Below are 21,723 nucleotides of genomic sequence, written 5' to 3' on the forward strand. Positions count from 1 at the left end.
AGAACAAAAATAATTTAAAAGTCTTTAAAAAAGAACCAGTGGACTTTTGCCATTGTTTGTTTAGCCATCTTTTATAGATCATAATCACACTGAAAACTGAAAAGTGGATATTCTTAAGGGCTGAGAGTCATGCATCTGTTCTATGAGGGAAATTTTAAGAGGAATAGACATGAGGTGCACATTTGTTGGAGAAATTAAGAAGATAAAATAATTGTATAAAGGCTTTTACATTTTCTTTTCCTGGTGTGCCATCCTCAGCACATGGCCTTTTCTTCATGGCTATTTCTTTCTGTTTGCACTTGCAGGTAAAACTTACCGAGTAGCTGTATCAAGAGACAGGGAAAACGCTGTGCTCCCCCACCCCCTTTCCTCCCTTCTGCTTTTCTTCTTTTGTTTCTTCCTAAGAACAGAGAAACAAATATATCCCTTGTGGTTCAGTGGCCAGATTGAATTACATGTTTACAGTAAAATCAGTCAATATCGAGTAATATAGATTCACCGAAGCTTGTAGAGACTACTCAGTGACTACTACCTTATAGGTTTGTAAGCCCATAATGCGACTAATAGATTCTCTCATAACTCTGTCAGTAAAGAAGCTGGAAGGTTGGAGTTGTGTTGATCCTCTTCCTATACCTGCCTATGGAAGTAAGGCTAGGGAATTGGTATAGACATACCACCAGAAGTTTTCTCGCTCCTGTCCTTGATCTAACCTTTTTAAAGAATTTTTTTTGAGAATTTCATTCACGAGCACTACATTTATATTATTTATACCTGTATCCTCCCTCTTCCAACTTCTCCTCTGCCCCTCAACTACCTCTCAAATTATCTTTTCTTAATAATATTAGTTACATATATGTGTGTATGCATGATTTTATATATGCTTAACCTAATGAGTCATTTTAATGCTGCTCATATGCACACGTTTTTGGGTCTGACCACTAGGTGTGGAATACCCTATCGAGAAGCCTGTTCCTAGGGCTTCCTATCTCAGCAGCATTAGTAGCAGCTCTGCTTCTCATTTTTGTTATCTATTACATGCTGGACAATAAGGCTCCTAATATATTTATTATATATTGTTACTGTAATCATTACTTGTTTTGGTCTTAGTTATTTTAAATCTGTATAATTACTGTCATGTATTTAATAATAATTTTGAGCAAGATATTTGCTACAGATATGACAGGGGTCTCATATTGTAATGGAGCTGAAAATCCCTTTGTGACAATTGACATTGTCACAATCATTATATCACAATCACTATATCATAGAGGGAGTATTTTTATTGGATTATTTTTATTGACATTTCGAATGTATTCCCCTTTCCCCCACCCAACCGCCCACACCTTCCCGCCTCCCTGTTCTGACATTACCCTGCACTGGGAGGTCCAACCATGGCAGAAACAAGGGTTTCTCTTTCCTCTGGTGCCCAACAAGACCATCCTCTGCTACATATGCAGCTTGAACCATAGTTCTGTCCATCTGGTGGTTTAGTCCCTGGGAGCTCTGGTTGGTTGGTATTGTTGTCCTCAAGGGGTTGTAAGTCCCTTTAGCTCCTTCAATCCTTTCTCTAACTCCTCCAATGGGGACCCTGTTCTCAGTTCAATGGTTGGCTGTGAGCATCTGCCTTTGTATTTGTCATGCTCTGGCAGAGCCTCTAAGGAGATAGCTATATAAGGCTCCTGTCAGCATGCACTTCTTGCCATCAGCAATATTGTTTGGGTTTGGTGGCTGTTTATATATGTGCTGGATCTCAGGTTGAGCAGGCTCTGAATGGCCATTCTTTCAGTCTCTACTCCAAACGTTGTCTCCATATCCCCTCCTATGAATATTTTTGTTCCCTCATTTAAGAAGGACTGGAGCATCCGCACTTTGGTTGTCCTTCTTGAGCTTCTTGTGGTCTGTGGATTGTATCTTGGGTAATTCGAACTTTTGGTCTAATATCCACATATCAGTGATTGCACACCATGTGTGTTTTGTGTGATTGGGTTCCCTCACTTGAAATATTTTCTACTTCCATCCATCCATTTGCCTACATATTTCATGAAGTCATTGTTTTTAATAGTTGTAGATGTACCACATTTTCTGTATCCATTCCTCTGTTGAAGGGCATCTGGGTTCTTCACAGCTTCTGGCTATTATAAATAAGGCTGCTAAGAACATAGGGGAGCATGTGTTTTTGTTGTATGTTGGAGCATCTTGCCAGGAGTATATGCCCAGGAGTGGTATAGCTGGGTCCACATCTAGTAGTACTATGTCCAATTTTCTGAGGAACTTTTAGAGTGATTTCCAGAGTGGTTGTACCAGCTTGCAATCCCACCAGCAGTGGAGGAGTGTTCCTCTTTCTCCACATTCTCACCACATCTGCTGTCACCTGAGTTTTTGATCTTAGCCATTTTGACTGGTGTGAGATGGAATCTCAGGGTTGATTTGATTTTCATTTCTCTGATGACTAAGGATGTTGAACATTTCTTTAGGTGCTTCTTAGCCATTGGATATTCCTCAGCTGAGAATTCCTTGTTAAGCTTCTACACCCCATTTTTTAATAGGGTTATTGGATTCTCTGGAGTCTAACTTCTTGAGTTCTTTGTATATATTGCATATTAGCACTCCGTTAGATGTAGGATTGGTAAAGCTCTTTTTCCAATCTGTTGGTTGGTTACCATTTTCTACTACTGACAATGTGCTTTGCCTTACAGAAGCTTTGCAATTTTATGAGGTCCCATTTTTCAATTCTTGATCTTAGAGCAGAAGCCACTGATGTTCTGTTCAGGAAATTTCCTCCAATGCCTATGTGTTCAGAGATTCTCCCACTTTTTCTTCTATTAGTTTGAGTGTATCTGGTTTTATGTGGAGGTCCTTGATCCATGTGGACTTGAGCTTTGTAGAGGGTGATAAGAATGGATCAATTTGCATTTTTCTACATGCTGACCTCCAGTTGAACCAGCACCATTTGTTGAAAATTTTTTTTTTTTTTTGCCATTGGATGGTTTTAGCTCCTTTGTCAAAAATCAAGTGACCATAGGTGTGTGGGTTCATTTCTGGATCTTCAGTTCTATTCCATTGATCTACCTGCCTGTCTCTGTACCAATACCATACAGTTTTTTTTATCACTATTGCTCTGTATTACAGCTTGAGGTCAGGGATGGTGATTCCCCAAGAAGGTTTTTTATTGTTGAGAATAGTGTTTGCTATCCTGGGTTTTTGTTTTTCCAAATGAACTTCCAAATTGCTCCTTCTAACTCTATGAGTTGGAATTTTGATGGGGATTGTATTGAATCTGTAGATTACTTTTGACAAGATGGCAATTTTTACTATATTAATCCTGGCAATCAATGAGATTGGGAGGTCTTTCTATCTTCTGAGATTGTCATCAACTTCTTAGTTCAGAGACTTGAAGTTCTTGTTATACAGTTCTTCTCTTATTTGGTTAGAGTCACACTGAGGTTTTATGTAATTTTATGTAATTTGTATTTTATGTAATTTTATGTAATATGCATTTTATATAATTTCTGACTATTGTGAAGGGTGTCATTTCAATAATTTCTTTCATAGCCTCTTTATCCTTTGAGTAGAGGAAGGCTCTTGATTTGTTTGAGCTAATTTTGTACCCAGCCACTTTGCTGAAGTTGTTTATTAGGCTTAGTAGTTCTTTGGTGGAACTTTTGACGTCATTCAAATATACTATCATATCATCTGCAAATAGTGATATTTTGACTTCTTCCTTTCCAATTTGTATCCCTTAGACCTCCTTTTGTTGTCTTATTGCTCTGCATAGTATTCTGAGTACTATATTGAATAGGTAGGGAGAGAGTAAACAGCCTTGTCTAGTCCCTGATTTTAGTGGGGTTGCTTCAAGTTTCTCTCCATTTAGTTTGATGTTGGCTACTGGTTTGCTGTATATTGCTTTTACTATGTTTAAGTATGGGCCTTGAATTACTGATCTTCCCAAGAGTTATACCATAAATGGGTTTTGAATTGTGTCAAATGCTCTCTAAGTGTGTATTAAGATGATCATGTGTTTTTTTCTTTGAGTTTGTTTATATAGCAGATAATGTTGATGGATTTCCGTATATTGAACCATTCCTGCATCCCTGGGACGAAGCCTACTTGATCAGGATGGATCATCATTTTGATGTGTTCTTGGATTCTGTTTGCAAGAATTTTGTTGAGTGTTTTTGCTTCCATATTTATAAGGGAAATTGGTCTGAAGTTCTCTTTCTTTGTTGGGTCTTTATGTAGTTTACATATAAGCATAATTTTGGCTTCATAGAAGGAATTGGGTAGTGTTTCTTCTGTTTCTAGTTTGTGGAATAGTTTGGACAGTACTGTTAGTAGGTCTTCTATTAAGGTCTAATAGAATTCTCCACTAAACCCATCTGGTCCTGGAGTTCTTTTGGTTGGGAGACTTTTAATAAATGCTTCTATTTCTTTAGGAGTTATAGAACTCTTTAGATGTTTTATCTGACCCTGATTTGTTTTATTACCTGGTATCTTTCTAGAAAATTGTCCATTTCCTCCAGATTTTCCTGTTTTTTTTTTTAACATAGGCTTTTGTAGTAGGATCTGATGTTTTTTGAATTTCTTCATTTTTTGTTGTTATGTCTCCCTTTTCATTTAATATTCTTTCTTTGTTTGGTGCATTTGGTGTTTTGACTATTATGTGATGGGAGGATTTTCTTTTCTGGTCCAATCTATTTGGAGTTCTGTATGCTTCTTGTATGTTTATGGCACCTTTTTCTTTAGGTTAAGGAAGTTTTATTCTACATTTTTGTTGACAATATCTACAGGCCCTTTAATTTGGGAATCTTCGTTATTTTCTATACCTATTATTTTTACGCTTGATCTTTTTGTGTCCTGGATTTTCTGATGTTTTGGGTTATGAGCTTTTCACATTTTACATTATATTTGATAGTTGTGTCAATGTTTTCTATGGTATCTTCTGCCCCTGAAATTCTCTTTTCTATGTCTTGTATTCTCTTTGTGATGCTTGTGTCTATGACTCCTGATCTCTTTCTTAGGTTTTCTATCTCCAGGGTTGTTTCCCTTTGTGATTTCTTTATTGTTTCTCTTTCCATTTTTAAATCCTGTTTGGTTTTGTTCAATTCCTTCACCTGTTTGGTTTTGTTTTCCTGTAATCTTTAAGGAACTTTTGTGTTTACTTTTTAAGGGCTTCTACTTGTTTACCTGTATTGCCCTGTATTTCTTTAAGGGCGTTATTTATGTCCTACTGAAAGTCCTCTATCATCATCATAAGATGTGATTTTAAATCCAAATCTTGCTTTTCTGGTGTGTTGGGATACCCAGTATTTCTTTGGTAGGAGAACTGGGCTTTGATGATGCCAAGTCATCTTGGTTTCTGTTGCTTAGGTTCCTGCGCTTGCCTCTATCCAGTAGGTTGTCTTTGGTTTTAGCTGGTCTTGCTGTCTCTGACAGTGGCTTGATCCTCTTGTGAGCCTGTTTGTCAGCACTCCTGGAGACTTGTTTTCTCCCAGTAGGATTATGTACAGAGAGCTATTGGACCAGGTAACCTCCAGGCGTAGACAAAACCTGGAGGAGTCCGCCTCAGACTCTTCCTGGGTTTGTGTGTCCTGGGGGTTCCAGCCAGGTCTCTAGGAGGAGATGTGTTGGTTTTACCCCTGCTCTCAGATGTTCAGTGTTCCTTGTGACTGCCTTTCAGCACTGGGCATAGGCAGAGACTGGAAAAATCCTCTCCTAGATGACTCCTAGGTTTTTGTGTCCAGAGGGCTCCAGGCTGGTTCCCCTTGTGCCAGGAATGTGAACAGAAGTTGTGGTTTCCCCTGAGCTCTCAGGAATGTCTGTACTTCTGAGAATTTAGCTCCCTCCATCCCCCATGGGATTTGGGTACTGAGAGTTGTGGAACCAGGTCAGCTCTGGGCACATGTAGAAATGGGAAGAGGCACTAATTTTTAACCAGAGTTTTTCATGTTTGTACTTCAAAATTCAAACAAAAATTGAAACATAGGGTAAATATGTGGCAATTAGATTGAATTTGTATTGCAACATATTAACTTTGACTTTTCTTATTCACCTTAGTGTTGGTAAGAGTGCCAAGATAAGGATAAGGGGTTATTGAACATTACTAATTTGAAGATATCTGCAAATAACTGGGGTCAGATGCTTCTACATGAGTCAGTAAAAGTTTGTCAATTTGTCCTTGCTATTACAACTACTACAACTACTACTAGTATAACGATACCCACCACCCATAACAATATCTTACCACCCACAATGGACAAGAGATTTAAAGAAGACCAGGTAGGATTATTACAGACCTTCTCCTCTCTCTCATTTCTTCCAGATCTCATTCCTCAGTTTTGTCCTTAGCACTGCAATAGAAACCCGGCTGCAGCTTCCCTTCCCTTTCCACATCTCCTATGGATCCCACAGACAATCCTTTCCTAAACTACCTCCCCCTACTCCTCACTGTATCCCAGTCTCCAACACCAGCAGGCTTTCCCTGTGAACAAACCAGCTGAGCAGGAAACATACTGCCATCACAGTCATCAAAATCCAGAGAGGACAAGGAATCCAAATAACAAAACCCCCCATCCAACAGAACAAATCAATAAATCAGCACCTAGACCTATAACCATCCCAAACACAGATGCCTACATAAGAACATAACAACAGCCAGGGAAATATGTCTCCATTAGACTCCAGATATCCTATTAGAGCAGGTCTTGACTATTCCAACATAGCTAAAATAAAGAAAAAGGCTTTAAAATGAACTAAATCATGGTGATTGAGGTTCTTAAAGAGGACATAGATAAATTCCCAAAGAAAGCCAAGAAAATACAAACCGTTGAAGAAAATGAAAAAAAAATTAAGACATGAAAATGGAAATAGAAGCAATAAAGAAAACAAAAACTGAGGGAATTCTAGAAATGAAAACCATAGGAATATAAATAGGAACACCAGAGTCAAGCTTCACTAATAGAATAAATGAGACAGAAGAGAGAATCTCAGGTATTGAAGGTGCATGTGATGGTTTCATTATGTTTGTCCTAGGGAGAAGTACTATTTGGAAGTATGGCCTTGTTGGAATAGGTGTGTCATTGTGGGCATGAGCTTGAAGCCTCATGTTCTGGTGGCCTGCAAGCCAGTCTTCTGTCTGTTTTTGAATGAAAATATAGAACTAACTCTCATCTCCTCCAGCTCATGCTTGCCTTGATGATAATAAAGTGAACCCCAGGACCTGTAAGCCAGTCCCAATTAAATGTTGCCCTTTAAAAGAGTTGTCTTGGGCATGGTGTCTGTTCACAGCAGTAAAACCCTAACTAAGATAGTATAATAGAAGAAATGAATACATGGTCAAAGAAAACACTAAAGCTAAAATATTCCTGATACAGAGCATTCAGGAAATCTGGAGCACTATGAAAAGACCAAACCTATGAATAATAGGAATAGAGGGAAAAAAGAATCCCAGGTCAAAGGCTGAGAAAATATTTTCTCTTGAGGTTAAAAAAAATGTTTGCTTTAATCCTGTAGGGCACAAGGCATCTGCAAGATATTTTCAGCTCAGTCAGCAAATCGTCTTACCCACTAAGCTCCATCCCACCTCACACTGCTGACGACTACTCTCTGAGCCCTGCAGCAATCTGTCTACCCATCTAGTTCCCAAGGCAGGCTGCTGCCACACCAGTTTCATACACATCTCAATTCCGTGTTGGCTTTGGTGCACCCCACCACCACATATTCTCTTGAACTCAATTAAGTAGCCACATGAAAGAACACACCACACACCACACAATAACCTCTCATCCAATTGTTAAGATATAATTTGCCCATCTAGACAGCACAAAATCCTGTACACACCCATCCCTTAAAAATAGTCATAACAACCTGTTTCTACGCACAGAGAAGAATTTTAAAATCCGCTGCCATGTTCTCCCAGCTCCTCTTTCTCACTCTGTTTCCTCTCTCCTCTTCTCCCTCCCTTCTAAAACATCTGTCCCTGCCTCCCTTCTTTCTCATCCAACGATAAGCCTTGTTTTATCTTGTCTGCCTTCACCTGCATAATGACATCAACCTACAATTTTCAACAAAGTAATAGAAGAAAAAATTCTCTAACCTAAAGAAGGAGTTGCTTATAAAAGTACAAGAAATATATAGTACACAAGAGTTTTTTTCTATGGACAGGTCAACCAGACAAAAAGTAAACAAAGAAATGCTAGAGTTATCAGACATTGTAAACGAAATGGCCCTAATGGATATTTACAGAGAATATCACCGCAATACAAAATAATATACTTTTATCTCAGCACATCATGAAACTTTCTCCAAAACGGATCACAAAGCAAATTGCAACAGTTGGAAGGAAGTTAAAATGATTCCTTGCTTCCTATCAGACCACTGCAAATTAAAGCTAGATACCAATAACAATAGAAACAGATGAAAGACACACACAGCCTTCATATATTTAAATATGCCTTATGCAGCAAATAGCTGGTTGGTGGTCCAGTGTCTGAGATATCTCAGGGGTCCAGGTTAATTGAGAATGCTGGTCCTCCTGCAAGGTCACCCTTCTCCTCAGCTTCTCCCAACTTTCCCCTAATTCATCCATAGGGGTCAGCAGCTTCTGTCTATTGGTTGGAGGATAATGATTTTTGATAAAGAATCTAGACATATACAATGGAAAGAAAAAAATGTCAACAAATGTTGCTGGTAAAAGTGGATGTCTGTATGTAGAAGAATGAGAATATATCTATACTTATTACCCTTTAGGAAACTCAAGTCCAAGTAGATCAAAGACCTCACAAAACCTAATACTTTGAAACCAGTGGAAGAGAAAGTGGGAAATAGTGATGAAGCATTGGCACAGGAGATGAGTGAACAGAACACTGATGGCTCAGGCACTAAGATCAGTGAATAAATGGGACCTCATGAAACTGAAAAGCTTATGTAAGGCAAAGGGCACCACCAATTGGACAAAACTTCAGACTACAGAATGGGAAAAGATTCTTGCCAAGTCCACATCTAATAAAAGACTAATATCCAAAATATATAAAGAAATCAAGAAACTAGGTATCAATCACATAATCCAATTAAAATGAGATACAAATCTAAACAGAGAATTCTCAATGGAGGATCTCAAATGTCTTAAAAACGCTTAAAGAAATGATCAACATCTTTAATCATAAGGGAAATGCAAATCAAAACTATATTGACATTTCATCTTACATCTGTCAGAATGGCTAAGATCAGTAAGACAAGTGAAAGCTGATGTTCACAAGGGTGTCGATCGAAGAGAACATTCCCCCATTAGGGTGGGAAGGCAAACTTGTACAGCCACTATGGAAATCAATATGATGGCTCCTTAAAAAGTGGGGAATTGATCTACCTCAAGACTCAGCTATACCATGCTTTGGTATATACCCAAAGATACTACATTCTACCACAAGAACATTTGTTCAACCATGTTCATTGCATCTTTATTCATATTAGGCAGAAACTAGAAACAACCTAGATGTCCCTCAAGTGAAGAATGGACAAAGAAAATGTGGTACACCTACTCAATGGAGTATTACTCAGCTTAAAAAAAGGCATTATGAGATTTGCAGATAAATAATCAGAACTAGAAAAAAGTCATTCTCAGTTAGGTAACCCAGACCCAGAAAGATAAATATGATATATATTCACAGATTACTGAATATTAACTATTAAGTAAATGATAACAAAGCTAAAATTATAAATGCAGAGACGTTATGTAAAGAGAAGGGGCCTAGTTGGGACATGTGGACCTCTCAGGGAAGAGGAAATGGAATGGATTTTACAGATTGATTGGGATGGGGTTGGGAATGGGAGGGATCAGGTTGGGAAGGGGGAAGATCATTTGAAGGGGAAAAGTGGGGAGAAATGGCTGGAATTGGGGGGATATTTGTGGGAAGTCGTGGAAAACTAGTGCAGTGGAAACTTTCTGGAATTTACAAGGGTGATCCTAGTGAGGGCACTTAGTAATGGGGAATAAAGTGTCTCAACTTTCCATCTCTTGTTGGAAGACAAGGCTTCCTGTGGTAGGACTGGGTTATTTTCAATTGAGCTGTTGACGATGGGATCCTATAGAAATCCCCAAACAACCCAAGCTGATGCTAGGACAGGACAGAGGGTTGTTCTCTACAAACTGACAGTAAATCCCCATTGCCACTAATAATATCCACAGGACTCGTTAAACATGAGAAGTTGACTTGGTGCCTATCATCCCTACATTTTAGTCATTTTGGTGTGGGAAGGCACTCTGCAGATTACCAAGAGAGAAACCTGGATACCAACCAAGCCACAAAACCTTTGACCTACAATGTATCTTGTCTTCAAAATATGCTGGGGCGGTGGTGGCTCAGAAGAAGTTGTGGGAGTAACAGTCAATGTTTGATTTGACTTAAGCCCAATTTCAGGAGAAAGAACCCATATCCAACACTATTTGGGTAGACAAGAGCCACATACTAAATAGCTAAATAGCTTTGGAGTATAACCAAACATGACTGGTCTTTTAAAGGTCAATAAAATGATTACTAATATCATTCTGCTGTACTCATAGATAAGTCCCTCACCCAGTCATCAGTGAGGATTTCTTTAGCAACTTATGGGAACAGGTTCAGAGACCCAGAGAAAGACATTATGTGGAGAGTCTAAACTGGAGGGCTCTGTCAAGTCCCTCCCCTAATAGCTTACAGAATCCTACAGGAGTCCAAAAGATTGTGAGAGTCAGAGGCCCTCTGAATCGACTAAGCAGGGAGCATATGAGCTCACAGAGACTGAAACAACAACCACAGGGCCTACATGGATCTACACCAGGTCCTCTAAGTATACTTTTAGCTATTACTTTAGTATTTTTATGGGACTCCTGACTATGAGAACAATGTGTTTCTCTGTCCTTCCCCTGTTCTTACGATCCTTTTTCGCCTGTTGGGTTTCAATATGAAAATGTTTGCTTCATATATATGTAATTTCTGGTTGTTATCTCAAAGAAGCCTTTTCTTTTCTAGTAAGAGACAGAAAGGGAGTGGATCCAATAAAGTGGGGAGATGGGAAGAAAGTAGGAGTAATAGGGGGAGGGAAAAACTGTAATCAGGAGAAAACTATATAGGAGAAAAGAATCTATTTTTTTAAGACAAAGAGAGAAAAAAAAGACATTGTTTTAGTTCTCAGTGGGTGTTCAAAAGCTTGATGTTCATTTCTATTCCTCTTGGTGGCTTCCTGCCCACTCAAAGCTATATCAAATGATGGCTTCTCGGTAGGATTCTGCATACCACAGCTGGTTCAGAGATTGAGAAAAACCAACCACATTGCATTTGTATCCCATTACAAGCAGATTGTACAAAACTTTGGCCATATACTGTACAGTGAAAGGGGATGGTGGAAGATATGTGGACTTGCCTGGATGCTTGGTCTGCTACTATTCTCCACGTTGCTTGGCAAATTATTTACCTTAGTTTCTTTTACTGAAGCATGGGAATGGATGATAATATGGGGGTCCCAGAAGTTTGAGGAAAATCACATGAAATACATTCCAGAAAGAGGTCAGTATGAAGCTTGCAACATGGTTGCTTCAAAGGGATAGTGGTTTTTTTTGTTAGGATTGAAGACAGGTATGATTAAAAAGAGGCCTAACGGTTGATGCAGCTTTGTGGTAGATAGATGTACCAAATCTGAAAAGTAGTGTTTTCTGTATCCTGAATGTTATTTTTTCATGAGATCAGTATATTGCCAAAACATTTTCTATTCACAGGGGAAGTTTAAATGCAGCTAGTGAGAAGCTTGTCCTATAAAATACATGATAAAAGGTCTTTTGTCCTGATGAAAAGATGAGGAAGCTCTAAGGAGATCTGAGACAGTGCTACTGCCAGTCCCCAAATGGGCCACCCACACAGCATGAAGGATGCTGGGAATAAGCTGCTCTTAGCCATGTGAGTGTGTTTCTTGGCAACCATGGCCCCGAAGAGTTTGGCAGGATAGGATTTTCATTTTGCCAGCTAAATCCTTGTCACTCAGGGTTGGCATTAATGTCTCTGATCTCATCTTTTGCCCAGTCTACAGATGGAGGACCTTTATGACTACAATGGAGCAATGGTCTCCAATACCTTCTCCTTGTTGGCTGTGGCCATAATTTTTCTCCATATGGTTTAGCTTGGACATGCACTTAGGAGGCTTACTCTGAGAATGCTCCAGCACTGGCATCATCAGCTCCTTATCTGCCTTGAAGTTTTTCCTGTTTTCTCCATCCTCCTTTCTCTGTTGACTATTAAATACTGAAGTCTACGAGTAAACTCTATCACTGGCTTCTGGGTAGGCCTGCATAGTTATTGAGTGGGTCCTTTTCCTGTAGACAATCACTTGGCCTAGGCAGAAGAAAGAATTGGCCATTTAAACTTGGCTAGGCTTAACTTGAAGAAAATGTCAACTGAGCAATTATTCTGGCTAGTTTTATGTCATCTTGATACTAGTTAAAGTTATCTAAAAAGAGGGACTCTCAATTGAGAAAATGCCTCCAGAAGATCTAGCCATAAGGCATTTTTTAAAGTTTTTCTTTTAAATTTTTATTGGTTAATTTATTTATATTTTAAAATTTTTATTTAATCTCTCTCTTTTTTTATACTCCAGATATTATCCCTCTCCTGGTCCATCCCCTGAGTGTTCCACATCCCATGACTCCTCTCCCTGCCCTGTCCCTCCCCGTCCCCATTCCATCCTTGAGGATGTTGGAATTGTGGTAGGGATTGCATTGAATCTGTAGATTCCTTTTGGTAAAAGAGTCAGTTTTATTTTGTTAATCCTGCTGATCCATAAGTGTGGAAGATCTTTCCATCTTCTAGGGTCTTCTTCAATTTCTTTCTTCAGACACTTGAAATTCTTGTCATATAGACCTTTCACTTGCTTGGTTAGAGTCATACCAATATATTTTATATTACTTGTGACTGCTATGAAAGGTATTGTTTCCCTAATTTCTTTCTCATCCCTTTTATCCTTTAAGTAGAGAAAGGCTACTGATTTGTTTGAGTTAATTTTATATCCAGCTCTTTGCTGAAGTTGTTTATCAGCTCAAGGAATTCTCTGCTGGAATTTCAGGGTCACTTATGTATACTATCATATATCTGCAAATAGTATTTTCACTTCCTCCTTTCCAATTTGTATCCCTTTGACCTCCTCTTGTTATCTTATTGCTTTGCATAGGATTCTGAGTACTATATTGAATAGGTAGGGAGGGAGTGGGCAGTCTTGTCTAGTCCCTGACTTTAGTGGGATTGCTTCAAGTTTCTCTCTATTTAGTTTGATGTTGGCTACTAGTTTGCTGCATATTGCTTTTACCGTATTTAGGTATAGGCCTTGAATTCCTGATCTTTCCAAGACTTTTACCATGAAGGGATATTATATTTTGTCAAATACTTGCTTAGTATCTAATGAGATGATCGTGTGGTTTTATTTTCTTTGAATTTGTTTATATAAGTGGATTAAGTTGATGGATTTTTTTTTATGTATTGAACCATCCCTGCATCCCTGTGATGAAGCCTCCTTAATCCTGATGGATGATCATTTTGATTTGTTTTTGTATTTGATTTGCAAGAATTTTATTGAGTATTTTTGTATTGATATTCATAAGGGAAGTTGGTCTGAAGTTCTCCTTCTTTGTTGGGTCTTTGTGTGGTTTTATTATCAGTGTAACTGTGGCTTCATAAAATTGGGTAGTGTTTTTTTCTATTTTTTTATGGAATAGTTTGAGAAGCATTGGTATTAGGTCTTCTTTGAAGGTCTGATAGAATTCTGCACTGAAACCATCTGGTCTTGGGCTTTTATTGGTTGGGTTTTAATGACTGCTTTTATTTCTTTACAGATTATGGGACTGTTTAGATGGTTATCCTGTTTTGGTACCTGGTATTTGTCTAGAAAATTGTCCATTTCATCCAGATTTTCCAATTTTGTTGAATATAGGCTTTTGTATTAGGACCTGATAATTTTTTTTTAAATTTCTTGTTTCTCTTGTTACCTCTCCCTTTTCATTTCTGGTTTTGTTAATTTGGACACTGTCTCTGTGCCCTCTGGTTAGTTTGGCTAAAGGTTTATCTATCTTGTTGATTTTCTCGAAGAACCAGCTTTTGGATTTGTTGATTCTTAGTATAGTTCTCTTTGTTTCTACTTGGTTGATTTCACCTAAGTTTGATTATTTCTTGTCGTCTACTCCTCTTGGGGGTATTTGCTTCTTTTTGTTCTATAGCTTTCAGATGTGCTGTCAAGCTGCTAGTGTATATTCTCTCCAGTTTCTTTATGGAGTCACTCAGAGCTAGGAGTTTTCCTCTTAGCGCTGCTTTCATTGTGTCCCATAAGTTTGGGTATGTTGTGCCTTCATTTTCGTTAACTTCTAAACAGTCTTTTTTTTCTTTCTTTATTTCTTCCATGACTAAATTATCTTTGAATAGAGAGTTGTTCAAATTCCACGTGTATATGGGCTTTCTGTTGTTTTTCTTGTTATTAAAGACCAGCCTAAGTTCATGGTGATCTGCTAGGATGCTTGGGATTATTTCAATCTTCTTGTATCGGTGAGGCCTGTTTTGTGACTGATTGTTGGTCAGTTTTGGAGAAGGTACCATGGGGTTCTGAGAAGAAGGTATATTCTTTTGTTTTAGGATGAAATCTTTTATAGATATCTGTTAAATTCATTTGGTTTATAACTTCTGTTAGTTTCACTGTGTCTCTGTTTAGTTTCTTTTTCCAGTGATGTCAGTGGGTTGTTGAAATTTTTCACTGTGACATTCAATGTTTGCTTTGAATTTTAGCAAAATTTCTTTTATGTATGTGGGTGTCCTAGCATTTGGGGCATAGGTGTTCAAAACTGAGAGTTCATCTTGGTCGATTTTTTCCTTTGATGAGTATGAAGTGTCCTTCCTCTTCTTTTTTTGATAACTTTTGGTTAAGTCGATTTTATTCGATATTAAAATAGCTACTCCAGCTTGTATCTTGGGACCATTTGCTTGAAACTTTTTCTAGCCTTTTACTCTGATGTATTTTCTGTCTTTGTCACCGAAGTGTGTTTCTTGTATTTAGCAAAATGCTGGGTTCTGTTTACCTATTCGGTCTGTTAGTCTATGTCTTTTTATTGGGGAATTGAGTCCATTGATAAGAAGATATATTAAGGGACCAGTGATTGTTGCTTCCTGTTATTTTTGTTGTTAGAAGTGGAATTAAGTTTGTGTGTCTATCTTGGGTTTGTTGAAAGAAGATTAATTTCTTGCTTTTTCTTCGGAATAGTTTCTCTCCTTGTGTTGGAGTTTTCCATCTATTATCCTTTGTAGGGCTGGATTTGTGGAAAGATATTGTTTAAATTTGGTTTGATCATGGAATATCTTGGGCTGGCATTTGTGTTCTCTTAAGGTCTGTGTGATGTCTGCCCAGGATCTTCTGACTTTTAGAATCTCTCTTCAGAATTCTGGTGTAATTGTGATAGGTCTGCCTTTATATGTTACTTACCTTTTTTCCCTTACTGCTTTTAATATTCTTTCTTTGTTTTGTGTATTTGGTGTTTTGACTTATGTGACAGGAGGAATTTCTTTTCTGGTCCAATCTATTTGGAGTTCTGTAGGCTTCTTGTATGTTTATTGTCATCTCTTTCTTTAGGTTAGGGAAGTTTCCTTTTATAATTTTGTTGTAGATGTTTACTGGCCTTTTGATTTGGGAATCTTCACTCTCTTCTATACCTATTATCCTTAGGTTTGGTCTTATCATTGTGTCCTGGATTTCCTGGATGTTTTGGATTAGGAGCTTTCTGCATTTTTCATTTTTTGACTATTGTGTCAAATGTTTTCTTCTGCCCTTGAGATTCTCTCTTCAATCTCTTGTATTCTGTTGTTGTTGTTGCATCCATCTATGACTACTGATCTTTTTCCTAGGGCTCCTATCTCCTGGGTTGTCTTTGTTATTTCTTTATTGTTTCTATTTCCTTTTTTAGATCCTGGATTGTTTTTTTTCAATTCCTTCATCTGTTTTGTTGTGTTTTCTTATATTTCTTTAAGGGATTTATCTGTTTCCTCTTTGAGGGATTCTATCTGTGTTGTCCTGTATTTCTTTAAGGGAGTTATTTATGTCCTTCTTAAAGTCCTCTATCATCATCATGAGATTTGATTTTAAACCAGAATCTTGATTCTCAGCTGTGTTTGGGTATTCAGGGTTTGCTGCAGTGGGAAAACTGAGTTCCGATGATGCCAAGTAGTCTTGGATTCTGTTGCTTATATCACTTGCCCCTTACCATCTAGTTATTTCTTTATTATTATTATTATTTTTATTAGATATATTTTTTACTTAAATTTCAAATGTTATTCCCCTTCCTGGTTTCCTGTCCATAAGCCCTCATTCCCTCCCCTCCCCCTCCCCCATACAGGTATTCCTCCCCTACATCCCCCTTACTTACCCCCATATTCCCCTGCACTGGAACTTTGGCAGGACCAAGGACTTCCCCTTCCACTGGTGCCCCAATAAGGCTATTCACTGCTACATATGCAGTTGGAGCCCTGGGTCAGTCCATGTATAGTCTTTCGGTAGTGGTTTAGTCCCTGGAAGCTCTGGTTGGTTGGCATTGTTGTTCTTATGGGGTTGCAAGCTCCTTCAACTCTTTCAATACTTCCTCTAATTCCCCCCAATGGGGGTCCTGTTCTCAGTTCAGTGGTTTGCTGCTAGCATTGACCTCTGTATTGGACATGCTCTGGATGTGTCTCTCAGGAGAGATCTATATCTGTTCCCTTTCAGCATGCATTTTTTAGCTTTATCAATCTTATCTAGTTTCGGTGACTGTATATATATGGGCCACATGTGGGGCAGGCTCTGAATGGCTGTTCTTTGAGTCGCTGCTCTAAACTTTGCTTTCATATCCCCTCCTATGGATATTTTTCCCCTTTTAAGAAGGAGTGGGAACATCTGCATTTAAGTCATCCTTCTTCTTGAGCTTTCTGTGGTCTGTAGATTGCATCTTGGGTAGTTCCAACTTTTGGGCTAATATCCACTTATCAATGAATGTATACCAAGTGTGTTTTTCTGTGATTGGGTTACCTCACTCAGGATGATACTTTCTAGTTCATTCCATTTGCCTATGAATTTCATGAAGTCATTGTTTTTGATACCTGAGTAGTTTTGTAAGCTTGTTCTGCTGTCTCTCACTAGATCTTGTCCCTTCAGTGAGCCTGTGAACCTCTGGTCTTAGGTATGTCATCACTTCTGGGAGACAATCTTTCTCTGGAAGTTTTTGTGGTGCTTTTATCTGTGATCTTAGGTGTATCAATACTTCTGGGAGACCTGTTCTCTCTGGGTGGGATTGGGGTGCAGAGAGTTGTGGTACAGGGTCAGCTCCGGGATGCAGATAGAAACCTGAAGGAGTTTGCTCCATGGTTCCTGGGCCCTGTGTGCTTTGGGCAGATTCTACTTGGGCCTGTTCTTTCAACAACAGTGGTGGTCTCATCTGTGATCTTTGATGTGTCAGCACTCCTGGGGGACCTGCTCTCTCCAGGTGCGACTGCCATAAAGCATTTCTAAATTTAGTAATCAATGGGAGGGCCCAGTGCACTAAGGGTGGTGCTACCTTTGGCCTGGTGGTTCTGGGTTCTATAAAAGAATAGGCTGAAAAGCCATGAGGAAATAGTCAGTAAGTGACAACAATACATGGCCTTTGCATTAGCTCCTGACTCCTGGTTCCTTCAGTGTCCTGACTTCCTTCAGTGATGCACTACAATATAGAAGTGTAAGCCCAAAAAGCCCTTTTCTCCCCAGCTTGCCTTTTGGTCACAGAGTTCCATCACAGCAATAATAATCTTAAAGACAGAAAGTCACCTACAAAGCAACTGTACCTTTAAGTGAGCAAACTCTTAAAGGAAGGAAAAACCAGTATCCTAGATAGGTTTCTGACAGCATCTGTGGCCAAGGCAAGGAGAAAGCAGTGGGACGAGGCAGAAAATGGTTGGGGAGGGAAAGTCAGAAAAGCAGATAAACAAACACTGTAGCTATTAAGTGTCTACCCTGGATCTCATTTTAGTAAAGGGTAAACTGAGACAGAGTAATTAAGTAAATTTCCTAATAACCACACAGCTAGTAAATGGCTAAACCAAGTTTAATACCGAATTACTATATTTTCTTCTTTATTCATATACTTGCTACCAAATCTCCTCTCTTCTTTCTCCTCAGCAATAAACAAGCATTTTGAGGGGGGCATACTTGGTATCATTCCCCAACTCCTTATGTTTTGCTTCTTCTGTGTTACTACACTGTTTGAAATGGCCCCCAGTGTAGTGCTGTGGGGTTTCTATGGTCCTTATGCAGAAGTGTTCAGGTTCCACAAGCTTCCTTCATACGTGGGAGATGGTGCTGCTGGCTGTAAGTGCAACATTAGTGAGTCAGTAAGTATTAAATATGGTGCCTTTAAAAAAACCCTTATGGGAGGGACTCTCACAAAACAAAATGATATATTTCCCTGGAAGGAATATTTAGTTTACTATTCATAGCTACGTTGCAGAATAAACCTGCTGTGAAAAATAAGGCTCAGTCACATGTCTTTTGGTGGCAAAGATGGTATTAAATATTTGTTACCTTATACATTTGATTAGATAAATTGCTAATTTTCAAATAAATATGGTTATTTACTAAGTATTCCCACTATATAGTTTTTATTTCTTTAGTTCATAAATTTCCATTTGTACTTGACAAATGCTCAATGGTTAATGGTTGTTGAGTGAATGAATGTCCTAATGAATGAGGAAATGATTACTTTAAACCTATAAGGTAACTTCGTCTAATCTTTTAAACACACATTCTAAGCATATGAATGTAACAAGAAATCAATGTTTTCTTTCCAACTTAATCATAGAACATTGAAAATGTCATAATTATTAGTGTATCGTTTTGTGCTTGTACATATCCCATGACCTGTGTGTGAATATCAAAGTATAATTTTGAAGAGCCAGTTCTCTCCTGTTTTTACCTGGGATCCATGGATGGAAATTGGGTCATCAGGCCTGTATAGTAAGTGCCTTGACCCAGTGAGTCAACCTGCTGACCCCGTAATGCAGGTGGCTGATTCAGAGTTGCCTTATACCTGTGCCATTTGTAGCTGTGGAAGTTTTTAAATGAAAAATAATTTGCTCTATAAATTGTTTCATTTATTACTGTCTTGAAAATATTAATGTTCATCTATCTTGTATATGTGATCTACTTATTCGCTGTGTTAGGTGCTTGTTGGTGTGATTAAATACTGCATACAGACAAGTCCAAAAGAAGAAAGGTTGATTTCTCCATGATCTCAGAAGGTTCTGTGCATAGTCACTTGACTCCAGGTTTTTGTGTCTGTGGTAAAACAGAATATCAGGGGAGTGGACCTTCTTTACTCAGAGAGAGCAGCACAGAAAAATAAGTCCCTAAGGACATGATCTTTTATTTTATTTTCCTCTACTAGGTCCAATCTTCCAAAGTTTCCAAAACCTTCCAGAATAGTGCTCTAGCTGAAATGAGCACTCAATACATCCCCGTGGGGACATTAAACATTCAAACTGTAATGACACCAAAACTGTGTGATAAACATGGGGATGCCATCTACTCAACGGTGTCATAGCGTTTGTTAGGCCACAATAGGGTTAAAAGTCAAGATTCAAGAACTAGAGAAATTATGTAAGTGGTTTCTGATCCATGAAGGGCATTGTGAGTGCCTGGCGAGCAGCTATGGAAACAGATTTTTGTTTTATTTATTTATGTATTCAATATTGTTTGGATGATTGACTAGTGATACTTGGAATATCAAAATACCATTTTATTGAGCCTACAATTTGACATATTAGAAAGCACAATTATTCAGAAGCAACACTATTTGTATTGTTTATTCCTTAAATATTCAGGTATTCCGATTTGGAGTCCTTGAATTAAAAACAACCATGGAGCATGTCATTGGAGACAGCAAGTGAGTGATTGTATATACACAGCTTTTTGTTTCGGGAAAGTGGTCTGAAATGAACACCATCACTGAAGTGGCAGCATTGTGGATGGAAGTAAAGCTTTTGGACAACTGGTGATCCAGTCCTTGTGACCTTGACCCTGCTTTCAGTCATGATCTTCGCTGTCCAAATCTTCTCTAGACTTACAGTTGATTTTCAACCTGTGGAATTTTATGCTTAGTTAACCAGTGGAATTTTTCTTAAGTCTCTGGTTCAGAACCATTGACTCTGTTATTTGAAGCCAGATGTGTGTTTTCCAGCCCGTGTCTTTCAACTTTTGTACTACCTGTTAGATCTGCATGTGGCTTTTCTGCCTGGGTATTTTGTGAGCACTGGAGAGAGAAGGCATGACCGAGTGTGAGAGAAGAGGGATTTGTTCTTGAGGTGAAGTGTGAGAACATGGAAGCCTTCAAGGAGAATCTGTGAGAGGTAGAGGTAAATTGGAGAGCCATTTCTGCATAAATGTTTCACACATTTCAATGAGGTTGAATTTGAGTTTCTGTGTTCATGGTGCAGACTCATTTTTTAAAGTATTTGAAGGCAGACATTAAAAAAAGATAGTTTAATGTAAATTTGAAAATTCTGATTCATGATTGGTAGCATAATTTTGAATGCCATGCCTTATTCGTTGATACTGTTTGCCATATATCTTCAAGATCATATTAGTGCTGTGGATAAAGTCCACGAATTGTTTGTCTGATAATCTGTACCTTTTCCATTGTGGTAATGATTCCTGTTCTAAGAATTAAGATGGGTCTATATAATGGTTATGGTCAGGGGCTGTTACGCTTTGGGTCTTAAATATCTTTTCAGAGGCTGATGTGTTAAAGGACTTGTCCCAGCTGATGGTACTGTTGAGAGGCAGTGGAACTTTGGGAGATGACACCTAGTGGAAAGAAGTTAGCTCATTAGGGGTAGATCCTGAGAGAGAATTGAGGCACCCCAGTTCCCTTCCCCTCATTTAGCTCCATTCTAGTTTTGTTCACCTTACACTGCCCACTGTGATGTTCTGTCAAAACTTGAGAAATGAGATACAAAGAGGAGTTTTTTCAATTCATGTTCATTATCTAAGCCATTTTGCCACAATATTAGATTTATGACTGGTACATGAGTATTGTCTTCTGATTCTCGAATTGTTCTATGGAAGATAAAGCCAAGCCTTAAGTATCCTTTTTACAGTATTTCATGTATTTATACAATATAGGACTCATTATATCAAGTCCAATCTTCCATCTCATATAATATCTCTATGTAGGTAGTGTGCCTCTGCGTGTGTGTGTGTGTGTGTGTGTGTGTAATGTATATTCCGTATGTAACAACAAAACAATTTATGCAATTATCTAGACCTAATTGTTCTAGGTCATTTTACTATCTGATCCTTTATAATCTCTACACAGTGAGCCTATTTTTCTTTTCTCTTTTCTTTTTTTTGTTTTTCTTTCTTCTTTTTTCTTTTTTCTTTTTTTATTTGAGTTTTGGAACAATGTCAACCTCTTTTCCCTGCAGTTACCAATTCCATTTATAATGGTATCATACTCTCCACAGTTTACACTTTTAGGACTCCCCATTACTTTATTCTCCATATACATTTGTCATCATTGAATACACACACACACACACACACACACACACACACACACACACACACACACAAATATCCCCCAGAATCTGACAAGTTCTTCTGTTACTATATTTTTATTTCTCATAATTTAGATTTGATTCCTTTTTGTACAAGAATCTCCTCCCACTTGTT

The 21,723-nt window shown here is 38.3% G+C and overlaps 1 protein-coding gene across 3 annotated transcripts in view; it reads left to right on the top strand.

The window, feature by feature from the left end:
* Cpq (carboxypeptidase Q) overlaps window positions 1-21,723 on the top strand; it is a 570,217-nt gene that overhangs the window by 19,360 nt on the left and 529,134 nt on the right. Inside the window, 1 exon segment of one of the 3 annotated variants that reach the window (NM_031640.1) lies at window positions 19,875-19,936. The exons of the other annotated variants lie outside the window; for them this stretch is intronic. The gene's annotated coding sequence lies outside the window, so the exon portion shown is untranslated. 3 annotated transcript variants of the gene reach the window in all.

Source organism: Rattus norvegicus, chromosome 7 (assembly GCF_036323735.1).
Source record: "Rattus norvegicus strain BN/NHsdMcwi chromosome 7, GRCr8, whole genome shotgun sequence".
NCBI classification, from domain to species: domain Eukaryota; kingdom Metazoa; phylum Chordata; class Mammalia; order Rodentia; family Muridae; genus Rattus; species Rattus norvegicus.